Here is a 25,798-nt window from a genome sequence, read left to right as displayed (position 1 = left end):
ATGAATGAAAATGTTTCTTAATATTTGTGCACTGTACACAGTAGAGACATGCTCACTTATGTCCCACCAGACAGTATTCTTTTAGAGGCAGTCCAATTTTGGCTGCTACAATGCCTGAAGTCTAGAGGAACTGTATTTCTTTCTCTACTCTCTTTAGAGGAGGGACTTTATTTTTGCTCCCTGAACAGCAGCACAGAAAGTGTTACCCATGAGTTCTTTCCCCCAGTTGCAGGTTGTTATGCTCTATTTATCTGCTGGACTTGACTGGGAAATTTAAATTACAAGATCTCTACATACTCAGAGAAAAGTTGACCAAGCTCTAAGAGATGTCAATAGGATGATAAATAGCACTTTTTCAACAGTGACAGAATTGCTGGAAGAGTTAGCACCTTTACTGTAATAATTCCTCTTACCTATATAGGTAGATAAAAATATCATATGGACACTTGTCAATGGACAGTCCCACCCAGCTAATCAGGAGTACTGTGTCAAGATTCAGATTTGTATGCTTGCCACAAAATCACCACTCAGAGGTAAGTAAAGCACTGTGTTCTTCTACTTCAGCATCAAATATAACATGGTGGTGCAGGAAGATAGACTAGCTTGCTAATATTCTTCAACATGTTACAAAGGAATTATAAAGTCATAGACATTTCTCACTGACTCTCGTGGTAGCTCTCCCATCCTTTCATTTTCGACATCATCTGCTGTATTTAAACAAGCTGTACTGGCTGACAGCTCTCTCCCTCCAACCTTGATACACAACATGAGGAGGAAAAAACACAGAAGTATCACAGAAGCATTTTAACCTGGACTCATAGAGTTTATTTAATTGCATTTTGAGCTAAACAAGAACATTTTCAAGAGCATCTCAGCAGTCTGTGCAGAGAACATTACCAGTGCCAAGCAGTTTCAGGCAAGGCTGCTGTCTGCAGCACACAAATTCCCCCACATTCAGGCCCAAAACTCTGCCTTGGCATTTCATTGGGTAAAATAAAAATGTGCTCAGAAATTCCAGTAGGTGGTCTGAACACTGTGGGGGGAAACAGTCCAGTCCCTTAGGAGAGATATAAATATATCTCAGGATCTTTCTGTGTTAATCTTTCTTGAAAGAAACTGCTCACAGTGAGCTCTGTGGGGACTAGAGCTTACTGGGAGATGGTTGCACTAAAAGTGGCTGATGTCTATTCTCCTGCACAGTAACTTTCTAATTCTGCCTAACATAGACCTCCACATAAATTGCAAACCAGTCTGAACTCATTGTCTGTCACAGAGTTACTGTGTCCTGGATAAGAAATTTTACTCATCATCACAACATACGTTTCCAAAAATCATGTAAAAATATTTCAACAGCTCAAAAAAGGGTAAGTTTTGAAGAAGCTGGGTATGGAAAAGGTCCAGCCATTTACCATACTGGGAGACATTTAAATGGGGTTGGCCATGATAATTGCTGTGCTTGCTCCTCCAAAAGTACCTGCACCCAACAAATAAATGGCAGAATTTCCTGGGTCTTATGCCAGTGTAAGCATGAGGAGATGGCAGGACCTCTCTGCAGAACACAATGCTTTCTCTTAGAATTCTAGCATGGCACAGGCAGGATGCTAATGATAATGTCAGATGAAAAGACAAGGAAAAAAAGAAAAGTTTAGAAACCCAGGGGAAAGCAAAGGAAAATATCAGACAGGACAAAGAAAACTCCAGTGGCAGAGCAGCTCCATCAAGATCCTGGGCTTTAGACCATACCCAGCACAACTGCAACAAGGAAACCAAGATAGCACAGAAAGAGGAAAGGATTTGCCTCCCCAGAAACAAAGAGAAGAGAAACAAGTTCCTGGGAAGCTGGGGAGCCACCAATGAAAATGGTGGTTTGATCCTGATGATAAATCAGCTTTTCCAAAATGGATGAGCCATTTGGACTCATTCTCTGCCATTTAAGAATTTGTCCTTGAAGTGATGAGCGCATGTGAAAACCCACATATGCACTGAGAAAGGGAAGGCAGATGACATCAGGTTTGAATTCAGATAAGAACAATGTGCATGAAAAAGCAGAAAAAAAAACCACCACCAAAACAACCTCATACTGCAGCATAGGAAAGCCTGGTGTTCCTTTTCTGCCCTCCTCCAGATGGGATTTTCAGCTCCGAATGGCAAACACCATGTTTTGTTACAGATCATCTGCCTCTCTGGGAATCACCATCTTGCAGGAAGGTTGAAACCAATTTGTAGGCTTGGTGCTCCACAGAGCTTCATGTGGCAGCAGTACCTGCCCTTGTGCTCACTCTCCAGGGCCATCTTTACCCAAAAAGGAATTTGCAAAATTAACATCAAAACAGATAGAAACCATGTAATTTACCATGTTAGCCCCTGACATTTTCCAGCATCTGATGTATGCTATTTTTATTGCCACAAAAATATCTAAAATTGTATTTAAAGGTTCACATAGCCTTTTTAAAACTTACTTCAGTAATTTTAAACACTCTATTAAAATAATTTTCAATACAAGACCATCATATTTTTACTTTTTTGGTCTAATAGCATTGCCATATATGATACACATAACAGGGAATTTTTGTTTCATCTTTGTAGCATGCACAGTTTTCTTCTGATGGAATTTTAAAAAAGAATCCGGCTCTGATTTTGCAGCTTATTTTGGATGGTATGATGCTTCCAGTTATTAAATGCATGAGCTGTAATGACAACACTGCATGCTTTCTAACTAAGAAGAAAGTAGAAGAGAAAATGCTGAGATTGTGGCCTGTATGCATGCAAATCTCCCCCCTCCCAGGGAACTAAAATGTACCCATGTGCAAATACAGTCACCTCCTTGTCAGAATTTTCATTTCCAAAAGTCAGTGGGGCAATGACATCAGAGTACATACAATGTAATATTCCAAATGTTGCAGTACAATTGAATAAGCAGAGTGCTCTTTTGTGATATACTGAATGCATTCAGCACCTCAAAAAATTCATCTAGACCCTGAACACACATGACTACCAAAAATACGGGACAGCAAGGATACACAGGGGGAGGAGAAGGTTTGAGGAGGTCTGAGCATGTCCTCCATGCTTCCACAGATGCTTCACCACAGCCAGCTCCAGGTCTGCCAGGACAAGGATGGCTGACAGCTGCTTTAGGCCCATAGGTGTTCTGCAAAACCTGGATGCACAAAAAAAACTTCAGCTGTTGATTAAACAGAGTGATTTTTTTTTTAATCGTGGGTCTCTCAATTGGTTTGCATTTCAATGTTTAGATATCACAGATTCCTACAGGAAATCTGCCATAAAAATGAGAACCTGAAGCAGGCCAGATTGCTCACTGTTGAAGGTTACAGAAATGTGGGTTGAAACTCATGTAACTAAAGAAAAGAAACTCATAAGTTGGGTTTTTTTAAAATTTTAATTTATTCTAAATTTTGTGTCCATATAATTTAAAACATACGCAGAGTTTTAAAAATATATGTCAATCTAATCCTAAAAGAATCAATATCCTGTAAAACTTACCTGTCCTTATAGATCCTGACCTATAAAGTTATTTTTTCATTATCTTGGACACTATGAAGACTGGCTGTCAGGCAAGTGAAGAGTGGGCATGAACAAAGATCATAATGAAATCTTGAAGATCTGCAAATTAAGGCAAATTAGTGAAGTTCTGTGAATTATTTCACTTTGCACAGCAAAGAAATCTGGATGTTTTTGCATGAGCTGTGTTAAAAATAGATTTTTCAGTTACCCCAGAACACTGTGCAAGTAGATAGCCAGGCTTTTAAAAAGAACATGTATAAAGCAAAACCTCAAACTTAGCCCCTGTGGACTCCACTGTGGTGGCCTGCTGCATAGGTTTACATTGGCAATGCCACAGAAGACAGACATGCTGGAATAATTCACTTCTGAGTCAAATTTTTCTCTGTGGATCTTGTAATTTGATTAACATTTTTACCTTATCTTTTTACAGGCTCTTTGAAGGTGGTGTAAATTACATCCAGCTCTGATTAATGGTGAGATTCATGCTAGAAAATAAAATCTTCACTCTAGCTGGAATGTAAATGCAGCCTTTCAAGCCAGTACAGAGTCTTTAATAGAAACAGAATTAATTAGTTGAACCTGCAATCTTATATATGCATGCAAAAAATCAGATACCTATATAATTTCAGTTTGTCTCTTCTACAGTTTTTTATAAAACACAAAGGTTAAATCATTTTATTGTAGTGCCACGATAATGCTCTTTTCTAAAAGTTACTTATAGAGTAGATGGAGTTACCACTGTATCATACTGTGCAATCCAAGGGCCAGGCAGCCAGGTAAAGGCAGTTTTCAGATCTGTAAATGGAAATCAGATGCCCAGCCATTGCTGGCTGAGTGCTCAACAGCTCCTTGTACCTTTATTATTGTAAAGGAAAACTCATTCGCTCCCTTCTTTGAGGCAGACCACTCCCCTTGGAGTCACAGCAGTTGCAGTTGAACTTGCAAGCCTGAAAACTCAATTACTAATATGATTATTTGGGGTGGCACAGTGGGAAAAGTGAGTGTTGCCTCTGGAAGTCGAGTCACAATCTAACAGTGCTCTTATGCTGAGGAGTAGAAATGTTTGAGCACCCTAGAGCTGCTCCAAGTGCTGGGTGTGCCTGCATCTGCACTCAGCAAGAGCAGGGTATGAGGCCAAGCACAGGATGGATTATTCTCTTGTCTCACACCTCTCTGCCTCCATTTACTGCACAAACCTTTCTCCCCAGTGCACACAGGAGGGTAGTGTGGAGCCAGGCACACCTGGAGGGAAAGTGGATAGCAGACCAGGGATGCTGCACCCTCCCATCCGTTGAGCTGATGCAGCAATGTTCAGGGGAATGTTTCCCAGGACATGAGCATCTTGCTACACACCAGAGCTCAAGTTCATTTTGTTGTATAGAAAACAGAAAATAAATTTAGTATTGAGTGTCCAAGAAAACTGTTGTTGTAATAGGCCAGATTAATTTCTGGCACGAATACACAAAATTGTCACTGATTTTGATGATTTATGACAGCAGTTTATCCTCAATGTAGGTCCACTGATTTTGCTGCAGTTACATCAGGTCTTGATTTAGCCTGCTATTTCTATCCAAGGGAGGAACACAATTAAAAGAGCACATGCCTTGGTTTAGGCATTTGTTTTCTACCTTCCTGTTTTACACAAACTGCATTTCTTTAAGTTACATATGCTCCAGCCCTCTGTTTTCTCATATTGCAATAGCCCCAGGGTGTTTTGTCCTTTACCTACTATTTGCCTTTGGGCTTATTGACAAATTGTCACCTGTGATGTGTTTGCTGTCTTACAAGATTACAGATGACTGCTGTCTTGCACTTCTTCTCTTCTCCCTTCATGTCTTGCATACCAAGTGGGTTGTTTTCTGCCTAGTGAACACCACTGAAGAATTTATACTAAGCATTCTTTTAGGCATTCCTCAGTCTAGAACCTTTCTTCTTTAAATGACTTCACAGGTAATGCCCTGAATAAGTGCAGGGCAAAGATCTTCATGTAAATTGTAAATTTCAAAATACCTGTTGTTTATACATGCAATTATCATTGATGGTAAAATCTCTCTTCTCTTAAAAAATTCCACTCTTCAGTCATCTGCAAAATTAATCATTAGAGTGAAGAGCAACACTCATGGTTTCCATGTGCAGGGACACAAATATCTGTTCTGTTTGTTACCCAGATTCTTGAAACCCATGTTGTTCCAAATCCAACAGCTTGATGTTGTTTCATCACATCTTCTTAATTCTTGTTCTGGGTATCCACTGGCACAAGTGTTTGAAAAACAGTTATTTTATTTCACAGCAATGGCACTGCTAGAGGTATCCCTAGGAAGCTCTCATTTTTGCCAGGTTGAGCATAGAGGCATTCAAGATTTGCCCAAAGCTACCAAAAACATTGGCATGCTGTGTAGCTGAGCTGATAGAGAAAGACAAACAAGAGAAGGCCCTTGAAAGCACTCTAAAGATGCTCTGAAACTCTCCCTTCAAGCTTGTCAGAGCAATACCAGAACCCCTTAGAATGTGACTACATACCAAGGCAACTCCAGAGAAATCTGCAATAAGGTTTCTGCAGACCACAGAGCAAAGCACAGAGACCCACGTGAGAATGTGAGAGCAACAAGCAAGCTCTGAGGCACTCAGAACTCATCAGAAATGGGTGAATCCCACCTGCAGCCATACCTGCTCCTGGGATTTGTCCATCCCCAAACACTTGGGCGTGCGGGCACTGAGGGCAGTATGCCACAGCACAGGCAAGAAATTAGAGCAAGACAGAAAACTACAGGCAGTGCTGAGGGGTAGGTGTGCTAGCACACGTACCTGTGTGGGGCTCTTTGTTTTCTCTGTGTATTCAAACTCCATTTCTGCCACAAAGGCCCTATTGCCATAATTACCTGGGGTGTGACTACATTTTGATGTCTACATACACACACAATCCCATTCAGTAAACATGAATCATCTGAAATCTTCCTCAAAGCCATATAATGAGACCTTGGGTAAAGCATGGTGAGGATTTGTATCGCCCTCTCTGACAGGAGACCATCAAAGGGCTGCACCATCTGTTCCTCTGGACCTGCTTACCCGGTGGAGGATTTTCAGACCTTTCTAATTATACTTGCATTTAGTAACCTTCTGCTGAGCTACTGTTCAAGAACCATCCACAACAAATAAATAAACTCGGGGCTGCCAGTTCAGGCAGCCAGTGGGCTCATTCTGAGAACATCTGCCCTTTCCCTAGCATCAAGAGCACAGACTGCCTGCAGTAGTCTCAACACAGAGTAGTCTTCCTGCATTATGCTTGTACGTCATTGGCCCTGCAGAAAAAACCTTAGAGACTTCTTTGGGATTTCTCTTTCTTTTTTGTTCTTTTTTTCTTCTTCATTGGGCTTTGCGTAGCCTGGAAAAATATCTGCAATATCTTTCATAAACATCATCCTTTATTAATGTACTGCAAGTCTGAAACAGCCCAGTTGTTTGGGTGCTTGGTAACGTCTGAGGTTAGCTCATTTATAAAGAGGAGCAATACTGGAAAGTGTTTCTCTTCAGAGAACCATGCTGATGAAAAGTTGCTTAGAGCTCATCCAAAATTCTGTCTCACACCGGATCTTTAATATAGTTTCTTTTGGATGAACTTACTCTATGTGTGGTTTTTTGGGTTTTTTTTTTTTCCCTAATAACCACCAGTATATTTATATGCATTATTTTAATGCAGAAATTTTATTTTGATGTTATGTGAGAGATGTGGAAAGTGCACCTGGGAAATTTGGCTGGCATTTCAGTAGAAATAGTACAATAGTGGGACAGCTTAACCAAGTGGGTGCTGGTATTTCATTTGCTTTTCTTTTCACCCCATAATTTAAAATGTAATTTGAAATATGCATGAGACAGCAAGACAGTGACTCATTAAAAGACACATCATGTTCTATAGAGGGAAAAGCTGTGGAAATGAGAAGTATGTTTACAGGTTGTGCAGATCAAATACAGCAGAGGCCAGAAGGGAAGGCCACACCACAAAACCGTCACCTTTCTCTCTTCTCAGTGTGTGCATATGGCAAGGATTAGGATCATCATGTAATATTCAGGAGAGTTGCATGGGAAATACATTTCCCATAGCAACAGCTGGTTTAGATGTTAGGGAAAGATTAAAGAGAACTTATTTCATCTATCTATTATTTTAAATGAATGGTTATGTGCCAAACCAGCAGGTCAAAACAGGCACTCCTGTGAAGACAGACATCTCTGCAAAAATTGCACTCTTTCTGTGGATTTGGTTTTCTTATCTGATATCGGGCACTCATGTGCCATACTCCAGGTCCTTGTGTAATTTCTAATTCAACATTTCAGTCCTACATGGCTAGCCAAAAAGGCTCTTAGGTAAGTAAAAAGGAATGCAAAAACGGTAACACATTCAATATGTTAAACTTTGATTTGTACCTAATTCCATTAATACATCCAGTTCAAATTAAAATGTAACATCAGACTTTCCAGTTTTGTTGGCTTTTAAAAATCCAGTAAAAGACAAGATTATAATATAAAGATATTATAATCCAGTTATGCTCTTATCTCTAGCTCTGTTAAAAGAAAACTTAGAAGCAAGTAATAATTTCTACAAACAAGCCATTATCAGAGATTACTGTTTTTAAGTAGCGTTCAAATTTTGTCAGGCATTAAAAACCAAATAGGCAAGATTTGACTTTGATCCTTGTATGAAGAGATTAGGCTCAAATCCTCAATGAGTTTCATACTCAAGTGTCAAGGCCCCAGGTTTATTTCATTTATACAAAGGATCCTAAATTAGGAATCAGTCAATACATACTCCCTCTAAAAATGGTCAAAGAAAAATGAAGGATGTCAGGCAATGACTCAAATTCCCTAAAAGCCAAATAGCCATCTGGAGGAGGCTGCCTCTTGCTTTTGGGGGCCTTGCAGGAGACAATGCTCCTCCTGAAAGCTGATGAAGGAAAAATGCAATCACCTCTGGAAGTGCAGGGGGTCATTAGTGGCTCAGTAGTTCAGTGCTTCTGCACAGGTGACAAGATGGATCTCTGTTGTATGGGATGTGCCAGGTGCCACCAATAAACAAGGGGAGGAACAGAGGGAAACTGAATAAATCTACTTATGGCAATGGACTGTGTACTCATGAATGTTTTACATAGGCATGTCCTGATGGTATTTGCAAATTTATTAACTGATTTAAATCACTTACGTTAGTCATATCATGTACTGCAGGCACCATGGAAGAAAGAGTTGTTTTTGAAGTAACTTAAATAAAGAGCAGATGGTGGCTTGCTGAGCAGGGCCTGGATTTGTGCTCAGTTACAAGTTCACAGTCACAACCTATTTGTGATATTCTAAATAAGAATGTATCATATTTGAGCCAATATTCACGAAATTCTTCATGGAAAAGATTAAATTTGATAGTTGATAGTCAGTGTGGAGATTATTTTTTGATAGAAAGAGCCTAAATGTCCTGTCTGCTTTGGCCATTGCATATCTCATTTTTATCCCTTGGAAAAAAGCAGTTATGGGGCCACACCGAGACAGCTTGCAATTCTTGATTGAAGGTCTCTTACCTAGTAATTTTGGTGCAGGCTGTAGTCACTGATCTCCTTGGAGCACCAAGGAAATGGCATAGCTTCAGTCAGGTTCACATTGTCCAAGGAAAAGCATCTGGCATGGCACCACTTGGGTTTAACATGCGACATCCTCCCAAAAGTTGAGCTCAGGACCAGAGGTAGTGCCAGCCTGAAACACACAGGAAACAAAGAGAATTAAAGCCCCTTTGAAAGCTCCTCTGCTACAGCACATCTTCATGAACAGGTCAGAACTTAATGTCTGATTGGGTTGTAGTGGCACAGTGTTAAGTCATATGCTTACACCAGTCCAGGGAGGGTACCTATATATTCCCCATGAAAGCAGATGAATTCCTCAGTTGGAGGAAGAAGCTGTGCAGTTTGTCCCTCAAGTTTGCAAAATCTCTTCCATCTCAAGGGAGAGAGTTTTCCCTTCTCTCACTGAGCACTTTCAGTCATTTCAGTGTTACGTCTCCCTTTGGATCTCATTTGTTGTTTGGAAGGCGTACTTACTTGTAGCTGAAATGGAATTGTTAGGAACAAAAACATCTATGTGTGTGGGAAAGGAATTAACACAAATAGCCACATCTGCAAACGGACCCTGCTTTGCTTTTCAAGTGACTATGAACCCTGACGGTAAGACACGACTGTGTCCTGGCAGTCTTTGAAGTGCTAAAATAAAGCCCCTTTGCAAGTACATTTGCCTCTAGAAATAGAAAAGCATCATCTATATTTATGTTATAATAGTGTTTGGGTTTGGAAGTTTTGCCAAAAGTTGTCCGGAAATAAAAAAAATGGTTTTGCATGAATCATCTATGTTATGGTCTTCCTACATTTACATCATTACCAAAGTATGACCCAAACTGGTGTATGAATATCAGACTCAAAATACTGGTGGGAAAAGGCAGGTATGAAATTATGTCAGAGTACAACTGGTACTAATATGGCAACACAATATCATCCTGTCAGTTTACAAAATTTTTGTGGGGATACTGTAAGACATATGCCTTTGATACCACTGCAGATGTGGTAATGCTCTATTTTACATACTATGCCATGCCTCCATCAGTCTGTGGCAATGTAACCTCAAACCAGAAAAGCAAAATAAGGCTGAAGCCATAACTATTTTAATAGTTATTATACTGTGCAGCATTGCAATGGTAATACTACAGAACAGATTGAGGGAGCCTCTGAAGGGAAGAAGCTGCTGACACACTATGATTCTTATGATGACTTAAAATGAAGACTGATTTATTGAAGACAGTAGTATTTTCTGTCAACAGCTATCTCATGGAATAGTTTATGTTGTTTTCATGATACCTATGTTATAAAGGGAAGATTTATGAACATTTGCAGTAAACACATAAATTGTCATCCACAAAATGATGATGAACCTATTCATTCCATTAACTCTTTTGTCTTTGCTTATTCACTGTTAAACATAAGAAGGTCAGGACAGTCAGCCATGGGAACAGAGAGACTGTGCAGTCTCCAACCTTGGAGGTTCTCAGAACCTGTATGGATTAGGGCCCAAACAACCTGGTCTGATCTCATAGATGCCTTAGATTTGAGATAGAAGTGGTCTTCCTGAAGTCCCTTTGCACCTGAATTATGCTATAATTATATGACCCTAATATTTATTATTTACAATTTCATAGCAGCAATAATCTACACTGGCTTCTCATTGTTCAGCATTGCATTTATACCATAATAGTAACTAAATTGAACAGAAAGCTCTGATTTACAAACCTGGACCTCAAGGCAGACTTTGACCTTCTTGGCAGCTGCTGGAAGGAAGATGAGGTGGGACACAGTCAGGAGGATTTGTGGAAAAGGACAACATTTTGGCTCAGGCATATGATAGGCAACTGAAGCTGATGCATGGCTGGATCTACTATCCACTGGTAAGGACAAGCTGATTGGAAATGTGACAATTAGTTTCAATGTTGGCTGCAGTGCCTGTGAAACAATGGACTTTGAGATCCAGAGAGGAGCAAGGAAAGAGATAGCAGAGCAGAAGAGAGCAGACCTCAGAGTACTCAAGGAATGGGTGCCATCACTGCATCTCTGAAGGGTCTGCCAGGGAAGGTATTTAGGTGTTCCCAGCCAAGCCTGTGTGTATATTAACCTACTGAACTTTATATTTTGAGGGCTTCCCCCAACCCTAAGAGATCAAAACTGCAACCATCACTTTGACCAGTATATACAAACACAGGTCATTCAGTCTCATTTTACTCTAATTCACCCCAAGGGATGTGTTAACAAGAACTCCAGTTACCCTCACCTTCAGGGGTGGGTCGTCACAACAGCAAACTGAGGGACCAGTCAATATGCTCAAAGGCAGGGCTACAAGCCAGGGGGAGCCAGATGGGCTGGAGGGGATGGGCCGACCTTTTGAAATTCAAATTGCTAGACTCCCCAGAAAAGAGTGACTGCAATCCACTGTGTGGCTGAAGAAGCTCAGGGCTGACTCTTTCCCTCTTAGACAGGGGAAAAACCTCTGCTTTGTGCCCTTCCACATGCATTTACTGAGAACCAAGATCAAACTTTCCCCACCATATAGTAATGTTGCTGAAACCTGCCCGTGCATTCTCACTGCCTTACTGCATTTCAAGTCACTCCTTAATCTTTCCACAAATTATCAGTCTGAGAGCCTGATTCCCTAACTCATTGATGTTGCTGCAAATCTTTCAGCAGACTGTAACAGACCTTGAATCGAGATCTTTGCAAGCCATGACTCTCCTTTGTGTCAGTACATTAATAACTTGCTTATACCTTGCCATATTTACACACTTGAATTTTTTTTCCAGAGATTTTGTCATTTTATCTGAATGTCTAAGCTCAGCTCAATTATTTTGTCTTAGACTCTATTTTCATCACCCTTCAGAACTTTGTAGCTCACCCTAGAGATGATCAGGAAGTGGAGACCTACTGAGGTCCCCTCGCAACTGCACCAGCCTATGAAGATATGAATTGCACTTCTCTGCTTGCTGAAGAGTTGGGGAGTTTTGTTTTCAGGCTGTTTTAAGAAAAAAGATAAATGCACCTGCAGCACGAGGTAGTCTACCTTTCTCCCACCTTCATCTTTCCCCCAACTCTTCTAATAGTTCATTAAGCATGTTTATGCTGCTTTCAGTTGATGAATTGTTTATGCAATCCTTCATGACATAACTGTGGCAAATGCTTTTCAAACAAACAGACAGACAAAGAATTTGGCTGTACTAGTGAGGACTGGACTGTGGCTTTGTTCCAAGATCCATGCCCAGAGGGATAATCAGTTGTACTATGCTCAGCAGTAGAAAAAAAGATCATCTTTCTAAAAGATTCACATTCAGCATACTGTTGTTGTGGGAGAAAGAGGAAGAAGGGGGGAGTGGAAGCAGGAGCACATGACAGTTGTTACTGTCCTATGCCAGCATAAACTGATGTACATGTACACACCCTCTTGGATTCCCAACCATGACCTCTTTCAGTTTTTGTCAACCTGATGGGGAAGAGCAGGAGGCAAGGAGGGGGCCACTTACAGATTAATTAAATTCATCTTGCTCCTCAGACAAGATATTGCAATAGTAAATTCAGTCTTTAGTGCTCAAGCCAAATAGAGTCTAGGAGCTTTCTTAAGCATCCTCAGTCATTCACATTCTTCATACTAGGAGCTAAAAATGTTAAAGTGGTTGGCGCAGCAAACTGACATAACAGCTAAAACCTTTGGTCTGTTAAACATATTAAAATGGAGAAAAGCTACCTTGCAGGCACTCTCAGTACATTTGAACAGCTGTAGTGGAGTCTAGAGAAGGAATTTTAACATAAGAAAGATGTAAAATGTATTTTGAGTTCCTCAGACATAAAAGTTGCTTTACCCACCAAAATAAGAAGCAGGATGGAAGAGAAGCATGGAGGAATTTGACAGGATTCATAAAACATCTCCAAAATTTAAATATACCTGTAGTAGTAACCTTACAGTTAGGAACTCATAGGAAGTAACCATGAACAGATTTCCACGGGTAGGAAGAAATCTGTGAACCAGCCTTGAGATACTACAGGGAAAAATCAACATAGAACCAGAAGAATTTCTGGAGCAGACCTATGACCCGACTTACACGGAGGAGCTCAGGGAGCTGGAAGAAGCTGCTACCATTTTTTTCAGTTGAAGCTGTTTAAACTTTCATTAAATTAGTTTAATTTCCTGTGCCCTCCACCTAATGACACAATTTATGGGATATGGACCTGCTAGCTACCTGTCTTCCTCATGGACACAGGCCCAGTTCCATAAAGAGGAGTGCTCTAGAATGGGAGAGGTGAGAGGATTGTCACAGCTTCGGGTGTGCCAGAGAAGGGCTTGGAGCTGGCTTTTGCAGTGGGGTGTTGTCTTGAGTGTCACCACACTTTGAATCCTCTGGGTCTCCTACCTGCCAAGAAAGTTTTTCACCTGCAAGTCTAGACAGCCTCTTCTGTCAGCCAAATCCCAAAAGTAACTCACTCATTTATGAAGTACCCTGCACACAGGAGAGCAATTTTCCAACATCTTGGTTAAGGTGGCACAGACAGGGACGGAGTACAAACATAACTTTCTTTCTTCCATGTTTCCCATTGTATTACTACTCAGCCATAATTCCATGTGGGCTCAGATCACAGCTGGGACTCCAAAATCCCCCTGAAACCATGCAGACAGAGCTGGCATACCCATTTTACACAGTATGAATCCCTGCAGATGAATTGATGCCTGAACACCCACCTTGCAAATCCAGCTTGAAGAGTGATTGGACCTTAGAAACTTTTTATAACACTCTTATTTTCATGTATCACAATAAAGTGAGTCCTGAAAATAGACAGAATCATTTCCTGGTACTGAAGGCTTTAGATAGCTGAAGAAAATATGTGGGTAAAACGTATTTTCATGGCAAATAGGGACAACATTCCAATCTCAGTATTATTTAAAGAAGAAAGCTGAATTGTGTTACAGGGCAGGTCAGACAGATGTTCCACCCAAGGAGCCAAAGCATTACTAAGTATTATATTTGTGTTTTATTACAGAGCCTCAGAACCATAGTCATGGCCAGGACCCCACTGTCATTGATGATATATCAAAACAGAACTAGCACCTTTCTTGACTTTAGCCTGAGAAACCCACTGGCTTTGGAGTGGCTACTCCCACTGCAAAGAGCAGCTGATTTGCCCTAACATACAAACCATTTATGCATTTTAAGCACAAATAAAAAGCCCAAACCCAAAACCAAACAAAAACAGGAAAGTATACAGTATCTGGCTGTAAAACTTAAGATTCACCATGAAAATGGAGAGATGTGTTTCTAACAAACAACATGTGCCGTTCCTCCTTGTAAGCAAAAAACACCAAGACAACCCTCTTTCTGTCTTGTTTTGGCATTGTTTTGTGTTGGTGATTTCCAAAGTCTCAGGCTGGCCCCATACCTAGAGTAGCAAATGTAGTCAGTGTAAAAGTTGATTATAAAACTACTTGAATGAAACTTTGCATCTCTTGTTTGCAAGTATAATTAAATAGCACATAAAAATCTTCTCGCATGTAACTCTCAAACTATGATTACGATTAAACTGAAGTGTTTGAATCTGTAGACAATTTCTAATAGCCACACACACTAATTTATTTTACCGATGACCATGACTGGGCTTTACCTAGGCACTGGCCAAAACATGCCACAAAATTGGAGATGTCTTAGAAGTTGAATGAGAAAACTACTTTCTTGCCTTCTTTCAATCTCAAATAAATAGCAGGGTACTGTGTGTGCTGAAAGGGAATCGTTTATGTTGGACTAAAACAGAGAAGGAAAAAAAGATGCAAAGGCCAGAATAAAAGTAGGCTGGATGCCTGGAAATAAATATGAATATATTTGAAAAATATTTCAAGCTGAGGATGTGAAAAATGGAAAGCCCAAACAAAACTAGGGAAGGAACCTAATATAATTCAGTTTTAAGACTAAGTGTAATAATACCAATCTCAAGCAGGGCAAAATTGCTTCTGAGATCTGGGAAAATGGGAAATTTCTACTCCTTACTTGCTCTGATGTGACTCTTGAACCATTCCTTTGTTTTCTACAGGTTTGCTCTGCAAATACTCCCTAATCTTTTGCCTACACTTCCTGCAAAGGCAGCGTGATCATAATGCAACCTTCTTGTGAAAGAATAGCAATTACCTGTCAATCGACCTGCAAGATTGCAGGTTTTGACTGTCTGAAGTGAAGCAGAATTTAGGCCAGCAAAAGTATGCTTTCACCTTCCCCAAGGGCTTTCACTGCCAGCAGCACAAGGTTTTTACACTTTAGCCAGAGGAATACTCTTGTCTGTCTGGGTTTGCCAGACAAACATCACCACCGGCCGTGGTAAAGGCAGAGGGAGAAAGATGACACGTGTGCCAGATGGTGCTTAATAAAAACACTCTTTATTCACTTCCTACCACAAAATCTGGGAAGGCCTTTTCTTCTAAGGTTTCCATACCTTTACCAATGGGGAAATGAAGAAACGTCAAACTAAACCCGTTAGTTGGTACATAGGTAGAAGACCATTCGAGGCTAAATGCTTCTACGAAACCATGACCAAAATGAGGATCTCTCTGTTATTCCACCTCTGTATTGCAATACATACTATAAGATATTTTTTTGCTGGTTTTGTTGTTTCATGATGAGCAGTATCTCTCTTGAGGCTGCAAAATAAAGAACTAGGTCACCATGTTTATTATAATGCACCAGAAGAATAATAGTCTCTTAAATACTATGGAGTCAGAAAAGGTTAGTGACAGAAGGACCAAGAATCTTTGTTAAAAAATTATCAGTAAGGGCAAAAATAGAATGACTGCCTAAAAAGATCAAAATCAAAGCATGGGCAAGAGGAACACAGAAAAGCCTAGGGAACATAAAATGTACTAAACTGTAGATACTGAACCAAGGAAAAGAAAGTTATTTACAAATTTAAAAAAGGTAGAAGTGAAGGAGAGCCAACACAAAAAATATTATAAGTATATTCAAAATATTATCATTTAAGACATCATTTAAGACATAATAAAGAGGGTTTTAAGAAAACGTGCATTAACAAGAGCAAACACTATAAGCAAGAAAATCCATCAAACCAGAGGCCAGACAGAGACAGAGAAATAGGCAAGTCAGAAGCAATGAATGGTGAGAAAACACATCAGATAGGTTAACAGAGAGAAGGAAAACAGGATTCTAGTCAAATACTGGAGGACTTGTACTGCATATAGGACAAATTACACGACAGGCAAAGGAGCAGTTAGTAGAAAATAAGCCTGTCATTTAATCCTAGGAGCTGGTTAGAACCCGAGCGGATGAGAAATGTGGTTTACGTGGTTTCTCTAAGATCAGCATCCCAGAAGCCCAGCTAGAGAACATAAACATTAAAATGGTGTCAATCACGCTTGTTGGAAGCAAAATGGCAGAGGAATGGTTTAACTTAATCCCCAAGGGCTGAACATTGACTCTAACTTTATCTTCGGGTTTCAACCTATATTTAAGAAAACCCCTGTGTTCCAATTGCTGCCCAGAGATTTTGACATTCCAGTTCTTAACTTTCTTCCTTTCTTCCTAACTAAGAGGATCACTGATCAAACCAAATCCAACAAATGTCAAAGGCATTCTTTCAAGGCCAGTATGTGGTCTCAAAACATCTCACTTCTTGGCAATGACTAAAAGCAAGAAGATTGGCCCTGAGACCAGATGATGGTTATTATTTTTAGGGAAAGGTATTTGTGTATTCATATTTAGTCATATGTTCCATCTAAGACATCTTATTCCAAGGTTGGTTCTCATTCCAGTCAGCCACGCATCACTGACTCCCATGGGAACCTCGGAGTTTCAGTCTTGTGCTTACTCACTGGAAAACTCTCTTCCACAGAGACATCTGGTATCCCATGCAACTAAACAGAAACATGGTGTTTTAATTTTGGGGGGAGATGTTGCCCCAGCACTTCAGGCTCCAGAGCGTGGGCTCACATTGGTAGAGAGCACCATGGATAGAGGACAGAAATGCCTTTCACCAGCCACTGCTCAGCATTTCACTGCTCTGTGAACTCCAGCTGCATTTCATAAAAACAACCAAAAGTATTTAGTTATAAATTAAACAGGAAGACCTTATCTGAAAAGGTAGTCACAAGTGTGAATGTATGTAAGGGTACATTAACAGCAGATGATGTAGGATTTGTCAGCACAGTTGTGTCACTATGTAGGATTTACCATTTTTTAGGTCTCAGACATTTATAAGCGTTGTTAGCCTTCAGGATCAAGAAAAGCAGGAGAAAAAAATCCTTGTCTTTTGGAAATACATCCTTTTCTGTGGTGGCATTGACTTAATGTAGCTGCATACTGACCTTTATGCTGATTTAGGAGCATGTGTAAGACTAGACCAAAAACAATTTTAATGGGTCACAGATAAACTATTAATGTAATCTTTCCCAAAACCAAAAGAAGGGGGAGGCCTGGTCCAGCAGGCAGAGGGATATCTACATCTCATCTAATCCAAAGGAGTAATTTTGAAATGTTGGTGTCTTGTAAACAAGTCAGTACAATTAAAATTGAGCCACATTTTTTGACATTTCCTTATTTCCAGATTTCCATCTCCCATTGGCAATATTTCAGTTGCACACAGTGATTGCTTTCCTGTACATGGGCAGTCCCACAAAATCCCTTTGTCTGTACATTTGTTTCTGTAGGCTTACAGGGCTGGTTTTTTACGCATCAGTGACAAATATAATTTACAAAATGTTTCCCTTCTTTTGTCATTATTTATTTCCTAACCCATTAGTGAATCTTATCCCCATCATCTCAGTAACAACACTTCTAAAGTTGACATAGAAAGGCAGGAGAGACTGCCCTTACCACACAACTTTATTGATGTTTCTGCATCAACTGTGATTCTTGGCAATCCCGTTCATGCTTTCCCAGCCTTGGTTGATGAAGTCATACCCACGATCTCAACAAAGAGAGATTCAATTTCTCCTCACTTATGTTAGGTGGGCTTTTCAATGTTCTCCTCAGAGAGGCTGAGGCCTCCAGATGCCCTGTGTGAAACAGCTCTATTTCCCCTGCTGTTGATAACATCCATGTGTCTCATACTCCCTGATGAAAAGCTAAAGTGCCACTTGGGACCCCAAGGTAGATGTGTTTTACATTTTTCTAGTTCACTGAATACCTCAGGACAAGGGCTTCTGGTTAGGTTTCCCACGGGAAGGAGGGCTCAGTGCCTTTGTCACTTCACCTGCTTTCCCGGTAAAGGTAGAAGGAAGATGGCTGGCATTTCATTTGTTTAACATTCAACTTGCTTGTGCTGTGTGCATTTCTCTCTGTCTGTCTGCTCAGGGACCCACCAGACCATTCTTCCTCAGTCCAGTAATTTTGAAGCCATTGGCTATCTCAGTTAAATTTGATGCAAGACTGGAGCTCTCTCCAAGTGTTTTTACATCGTGATCCTTGATCATGTCATATAGAATAACTCACATCTGCTTTCATTTCAGAGCATGGTCTTTGAGGGCACTTCTGCCCTTTTTCATCTTGATTTCTCCTACCCTCTTTGTGCTAGACAGGAGGCTGGTAATGGGTACAGGATTTGTCCAGTTTCTCAAGAGATGGGTGCACAGATGCAGTTGGCGTCCCAAGGTAGAGAAGGGCTGGGCACCATCACAGTTCTTTCTGGGACAGGCACTCAGCTCCCTTAGCCTCAGGCCACCTCCTTTGTAGCCTATTCTTGTTACCAGCTTCCCCTTATATTCACCTATGGTCTCTGTTACTTTAAAATATTAATATCCATGCATTTCCCCTGCCTTTCTAAGAAGTCCAGAACAAAAGGGAATCCTGCCTTAATATTTTTTTAATGCTGCTAGGATTGTCACAGGTCAACATCATGCTCTTGCAGGTAAATTCTATCTTTCAGTGGTATACAAAAAATGTTCACTCTTCCAGAAAAAACTGTATTTTTATCAAGTATGAATCATTTGGGAACTGTGTTAAGTTTGACAGCTTACAATGGAAGACTAACATAATAAAAGAAGAAGAATAAAAATTAATAGTCCTGACTTTTCTTCTGAGGTGTCAACAAAATTTATTTTATTATGGCAAAATTTTCCCTTTCACCCATTTTCCCATTATTTCATTTTACCTTTTAGATTATAATTTTAGCATTATATTTCTACATATATTCCATTTTTTTTATACTGAAGTTTTGACCTTATCCAAGTGAAATAACACAATGGGTCTAAACATAGCATTTTCAGGAACAACAAACCTATAACTCATTTATAAACTCTCCTTATAAACTACATTCTGTAGAGCTCAGCAAATAATAGAGTTTGTAGTCTGGGATTGAACCAAAAAGGTTAAAAAAGAAATTTTATTCAAGCCAAATCAAAACAGAAACTGACATTACAAAAATAAATTAAAAATTGGCTAGGCTATTAGAACAAAAAAGTTTTTCCTCTTATTTTAAGTATGGTAATGTCTCTGCACTTAGATACCTTATTAGCCATTGATTTGCCATATTCAGCCCAGCATCTTAAGTGATTTCTGTTCATGGGAAGGCTCCTTTTTTTGTCGACATAATGAGAAAAGACCTTCCTGACTCAGACTGTGTCCTACAGGAGCGCTTCTCTACTGTCTCTCTTGCCAGACAAGACCTCTGGGTGTCTTGGAGACATCCAAGCATGGGCTAGAATGGCCCTACTTGTTGTTTTTTAGTTTGGCTTTTTTTTCCCTTCTCTCATTTTTAAACCTATATGAGAACACTGACCAGCACTGGTTTCATACAAGCTCTGGCCTGACACTACCTTCACCACCATCACCATCCTTGATCAGAAAACCATACCTACTTAACTTGAAATGACAGATTTTGTGAGTGGGGACACATGGGGCAGTTATCAAGCACCAGATCCTGTGAATAAGGAGGTTTAGAATCTTTGTGGGTCCTAAAGTGACTTGCCCATCACCAGAAATCCTTCCATCTCTATGGATAGCAACACAGCTTGGTCTAGTTACTGGCGTTTCTCTGACCAGCAGAAGAGTGGGGCTTGCTTGAAAATTAAGTTCTTGGGGGAAAAATAAAAAAACAGAGGCAGAAATTAAAATCCAAAAGGTTTGTTTTCAGAGGAAAATGTTGCCAATACAACAAATCAGGGTAATTCCCTGATCACTGAAGCTAACAAGCCCCAGTTGCCCATGTTTTCTTGTCTCAGAACCAAATTCCCCAGTGTCCCCCAAATTCTAAATGTCTCATAGAAATACTTTGCAATTTGCGAGAGTTGTAAGGCCATTTTCCTGCGTGGGTTTCTGGTTTCTAATAAATACATGTTGACAGGAATGTCAAGAGGTCTTTCTCTCTCCAGCAGGCTGTGTACCTTCAGGAAGATCACAGGAACCTTTAGGTGTTTCCATCACATTTTGCACAGCTAGCTAGGGAAGTGGGCTAAAACCAGCAGCAGATGCCAGAAGTCCTAATACTTTCCTTTCCTGTGCTCCTGTTGCGGCTTAGACTGCAACATGATACTAAGCACTAACAATAAGCTTGAACATCTGTGTGATTCAGGCAGTCCTCTTGGTGGATATGAAGCCTAATCCTCTTTACTCTGATGTTCTCCTTTTCTGGCTTTCCTGGTTGGAATTATCAGCCTTACACAAGATAGATCACCCTTCTTCTCTCGCCTTGCTGGCTGAGCACCACATAACTAAAAAGACAGGTTTTGCACTTGCCACTATTGTATTTAATTGTTTTACTAAAACTAGGAAAAAAATTGGTATTTCCTGGGATGCTGAAATCAAGGGTTACAGTTTGTCCTCTGCAAGACATTCAAATCCAATTCAAATTTTCTAGAATTTTCTCCTGAGACCCACCTGAACATTGCTATGAAAAACACCTCTGTAAATGATCTTTGAATTGGAGAAACAACTTCACCATTGTGCTCTGGTAGCTACCATGTTCTCTTCCCACAAAAATGATTGTAGATTTTTTTGCTTATTTGACAACGCCCAGGAGGGAATAAAATTCTTCACAATGCAGATGAGAAAAGCCAAATTACTGCCTGTAGCAGTTTGGAAGCATGGCATCATGACAGGGATGACAATAGAATAGGGGAGCCCTGTCAGAAGGAAAAATCAAGTATGAACAGTGAGACCATGCTGCTGTTCCCTGAGACTTGCTGTGCAGCCTGAAGCGGCAGAAAATCAAGGATGTCTAAATGATGAAACACAGAATTCCATTTTCTTGGAATCAGATTTTCTTCCATAAAATCATTATTTTTAATGAAGTCTAAATAAAAAAATTTAAAAATTAGATTGGTTGTTGTCACCAGCTCAGAAAAGTATATTGACTTCAATAGCACCATGGTCACATGAACTCTTATTTTCTTCCAGAATGATTATAAGCATTGAATAAAATCTGAGCCAATGAGTAGTGTGGAAATACTGGCATCAGAAATGTTTTATTTCTCAAGTATTTTGCCATTTTGAATGGTAATTACGGAAGTAATTACTGAAGCTTTCCCCTCAATTTTTCTAAAATAGTTTTCAAATGGACCTGGTTTTGCTGTAGACAGAACAACATAAGAAAACCTCTTTGAAGAGAAATGTCATGATTTCAATAGATTTTAATGCTATTCTTCTAACAAAAAAAGTGTTTGACTACAGAAACTACTTTAGGCTCGTCACATCCCTAGTCTGACTTGGGAAAACAAATCTAGGAAGCTCTTTATTTTCATCTATTTTTCTTAGTGAAAACTGCACCATTGACTTCATAAGATTTAAAACTTGCTGTGGTGTGAGCCACAAGACTTTCTGCAGCTAGTTATAGAGTTATTTCAGTCTGAAACACCACCAAAAATAACTAGCACAAACTCATTATTTTTAAAGAAAACAAACTTGTTTTTGTAGAAATTCAGAATACATACATTTTTGCATAGACTTGTAATATCAGCTGAGGGCAGTGTTAAAAATCAAACATCCTTTAAAAATATATACTTTCTTCCAGTAAAGGATTTCATGAAACTATGCAGCAAGACAGCTTGGATTTCTTCAAAGAATAGAATTCTAATTGTTATTATTCATATAGCAATAGCATCTAAATAGTTCTGTGATTTTCAAGCCTCACGGACGTGGAGTAATGTTCACGGGAGACAGCTGCTGCTCCACAGCATTACTGTTTGAAATGAACAAGAAGCACAAAGGGTAGGTGATGGGAAAAAGAAAAAAAGACACAGAGCAAGGACTGATCTACATAAGACATGCAAATGAAATCAGCTGAAATTAAAATCTTAACCCCTCACTGCAATGCCTTGTCCAAGCAGATGAGTTGTCAGTATAGTGATGGCACAATGCAAGACTGAAATTCTAGCCCAGCAAAATCAATGGTAGATTTTCTCAACTGTTTCAGACTAAGAACTAAAATAATTTTGAAGACTCCACTGTGAGTAATGAGTTCAGGTCTGGGGCCTGCCCAGCATGATGGACATGGACCTGCTTGAGCATGTCCAGAGGAGGGACATACAAATGATCAGGGATCTGGAACACCTCTCCTATGAAGACAGACTGAGAGCTGGGCTTGCTCAGCATAGAGAAGAGAAGGCTCTGGAAAGATCTTATAGCAGCCTTCCAGTGCCTAGAGGGGTCCTATAAGGAAGATGGGAAGGGATTCTTTATCAGGGAATATAGTGATAGGAAAAGGTGTAACAGTTTCAAACTGAAAGGTAGTTCAGATGAGATATTAGGAAGAAATTTTTTACTATGTGGGTGGTGAGACACTGGAACTGGTGGCTCAGAGAATATACGGATGTCCCATCCCTGGAAATGTTCAAGGCTGAGTTGGATGGTGCTTTGAGTAACCTGGGGTAGTTGAAGGTGTTCCTGCCCGCGGCAGGGGAGTTGGAACTAGATGATCTTCCAAATTCTTTCCACTATTCTAATATTTAAAAAGGGATTTGAAGTCTGTGACACTTTATCTACCTAAGTCATTGCCAAAGTTCCTACTGACTGAGTGACCAAGGTCCTGTAGTTAAACTCTGAAGCATGTGCCTGCTTCCAAAACCTAACTATTTTTGCAGTTTTCTTCTAGAGAGCTACTGAAGAACTTTTATTGATTCTCAGTGAGCCTACCTCTAGTTTCTCAAGTTTTCTACATTTTGGCTAAGGAAAAATTTCCAATACACAGAAGGAACGCTTCTAAAAATATGCTTAGTCAGGCTTTCTTAAACACTAAGCTCCTGTGAATTCAGCTATTTAATATATGGTACAAGTTAACATATGTACAAATATATTTCATTATCCTAAACTGCTGTGTTCTGAAGTCTGTGAGATATACTCTTAACACACTGACACAAATTTTTCAGTTTTATTTTAGTGATGCACTCTTTGTGAGTAAAATACACAACAAAATCTAAACATAGATTTAGAATCTCTTGGTAAAAGCTGGCTTCAGATTCCAGATTCAGAGAGACAGAGATTCCAGCAGAGCAAAAGCCTCATTGTAATCAGAAGTATGTTAAATTTGAACAGATTCAATTATTCACTTAAAAAATATTGATTACATAAGTTATTATTTCTTTTGATTGTGAGAAGCTTATGGACTAATGGACTAATTCATTATTAACATTTTTTACTCATAAATATCCACAGAGTAATCAGGATGATCTTCAGATTCAGAATGTTCACCAGATGTTCTCTCTGACCACTTTTTGTTCTTATTTAAGCTGTGTGATTAGCCACTCGAACCATATGGCATTGTTTCTAGTCCCTGAATCAGTGACAAATGCTTAGATCTGGATAGTGATGAAAAAAGTTCATTTCAATTATGAATCTTCAAATAAAAAAATGATGTCTCAAAAACCTTTTCTTTTTTCATGAATTTTGAATATTTTCTCCCATTCCTTGTGGATATCCAAACAATGATGAATAACATAACACATAAATTAATCCTAGAACATTTCTTTTTATCAAAGTTTGCACAGACCATTCTTTTTTCATTTGACAAGCTCCAGCTTTTCCATAGGCTCTACATTTTAATGACAGCTACATTCTTTGGACTTTGGTTGCTATCATCATCATTGTCATCATTATTATTATTAGCCTTTGAACTTGTTATTTCTTCAATTAATTCAATGTATTGATTCAATTAGCATATTTACTTTTCAAAACATGCTTTCAAATAAATATTTCTGGGCAAGGCAGACATATTGGCTCATTTCTTTAAGAAAACAAATACCATTTTAGGAATATTAGAGGAAAAGCCATATAAATTGGCACTTTTCTTAAACATTTCTGCACATAGCAGCACATTTTTTCACAGTTATATAAAAGTCGACTTTACTTGAACATTTCTGAGAAAACTAACACTTTTTTTCAATATCTGGAAATGATTCCTACATAAAACCAATGTGTCTCAAACTTCCAAATTTCAAGACTATTAAAAACACAGTCCACATGGCATATTTCATAATACTAGCCTATTCTACTCATACCTGTTACATCAGTCATCATCTTTATGTCTAAATGAACAAAGCTAAAAAATTGGTTTTTCTATTAAAAAATTCAAATCTGACTTCTCAGAGATCACAGAAATTTACTTCACATAATGAGCAAGAATTTGCTCTAGTCTCAGCATCTTTATTCTCAGTATCTTTAAAATCAGCTGAGAGAAAACATAAAAATACAACTACTGTTAAAGTTTGTAATTTTTCTATCGGCAAAATAACAAGGAATTTGAGGGACACAACAGTTCAATCAGTTTAGATTAAAATACTCTTTAACTCACACAGTTAAGGTGCTATGTGTAGGAAGAGTGACACAATTCACAGTCCCTGAAGAAGAGCATCTCCTGTGAGACAGTGATAGGCAGGGTCTTAGGGCATTAGGACATGGAAGAGCTGATCTGACTGTCATGGTTGTCCCTTCTCCATATAAAATTCTGTGAGGCTGCAAAATAGAGGAGATCCAATCTGGGCACCAAACAGCAACAGAATCTGAAATTTGACCAGCCCTTCCACAGGCAGCTGGTTTCTGACATTATTAATTCATCCAAAATTCAGCCTTTTTCTTCCATCATTCCAGTGTTTCATAACAAAAATGTCATTTCATAATGAGCAACATTTCTAAATAGAAACAGTAGAAGGGAGTCCTGCTCTTCAGTAGTGTTTTTTCCCTTCTTGAATCAGAATCTTGTTGCCATGCTGTAGTCACATATTTAGAAGGGTTGCATTAGCTACTGTAACTGAGGAGTGCTTCAGGAATTATCCACTGCTATTGACTAATTTCAGACCATGTTTTTCACGCATGGCCTCTAGAAAACAAAGCAAAGATTTTCACAACCTTCTGGCATGGCTTTTTTTCAGAAATATGGAAAACATCATGCCACTTAACGAGATTTCTATTGTATCACTGAGTGGTGCATCTGTGTAACAGCTATGCACAGTCTGATATATCCCACCAGAACTGGATCTACCACACATAAACAATCCATGCAGATCCGTACATTCATTATGAACTTAATTATGGCTTCCACAGCTACAGCAGCCAGACTGGAGCTACTTTACCTGCATGGTAGCATCCAACCTGCTAGAGGCCACCAAACATACAGAGTATCATAGGAAAAAGTAAATTATGCCCAAAATTCACTTAGATAAAACTACTGAGTGGAAAAGAGGGTTCAAGAAAAAGCAGACATATAGCACTTCTAATATAGACTGCATATTTTACTGTATGTCT

Source organism: Fringilla coelebs, assembly GCF_963513975.1.
Source record: "Fringilla coelebs genome assembly, chromosome: 3".
Taxonomy (NCBI): domain Eukaryota; kingdom Metazoa; phylum Chordata; class Aves; order Passeriformes; family Fringillidae; genus Fringilla; species Fringilla coelebs.
The sequence above is the reverse complement of the archived record's forward strand: the minus strand, read 5'-3'. Positions refer to the sequence as shown.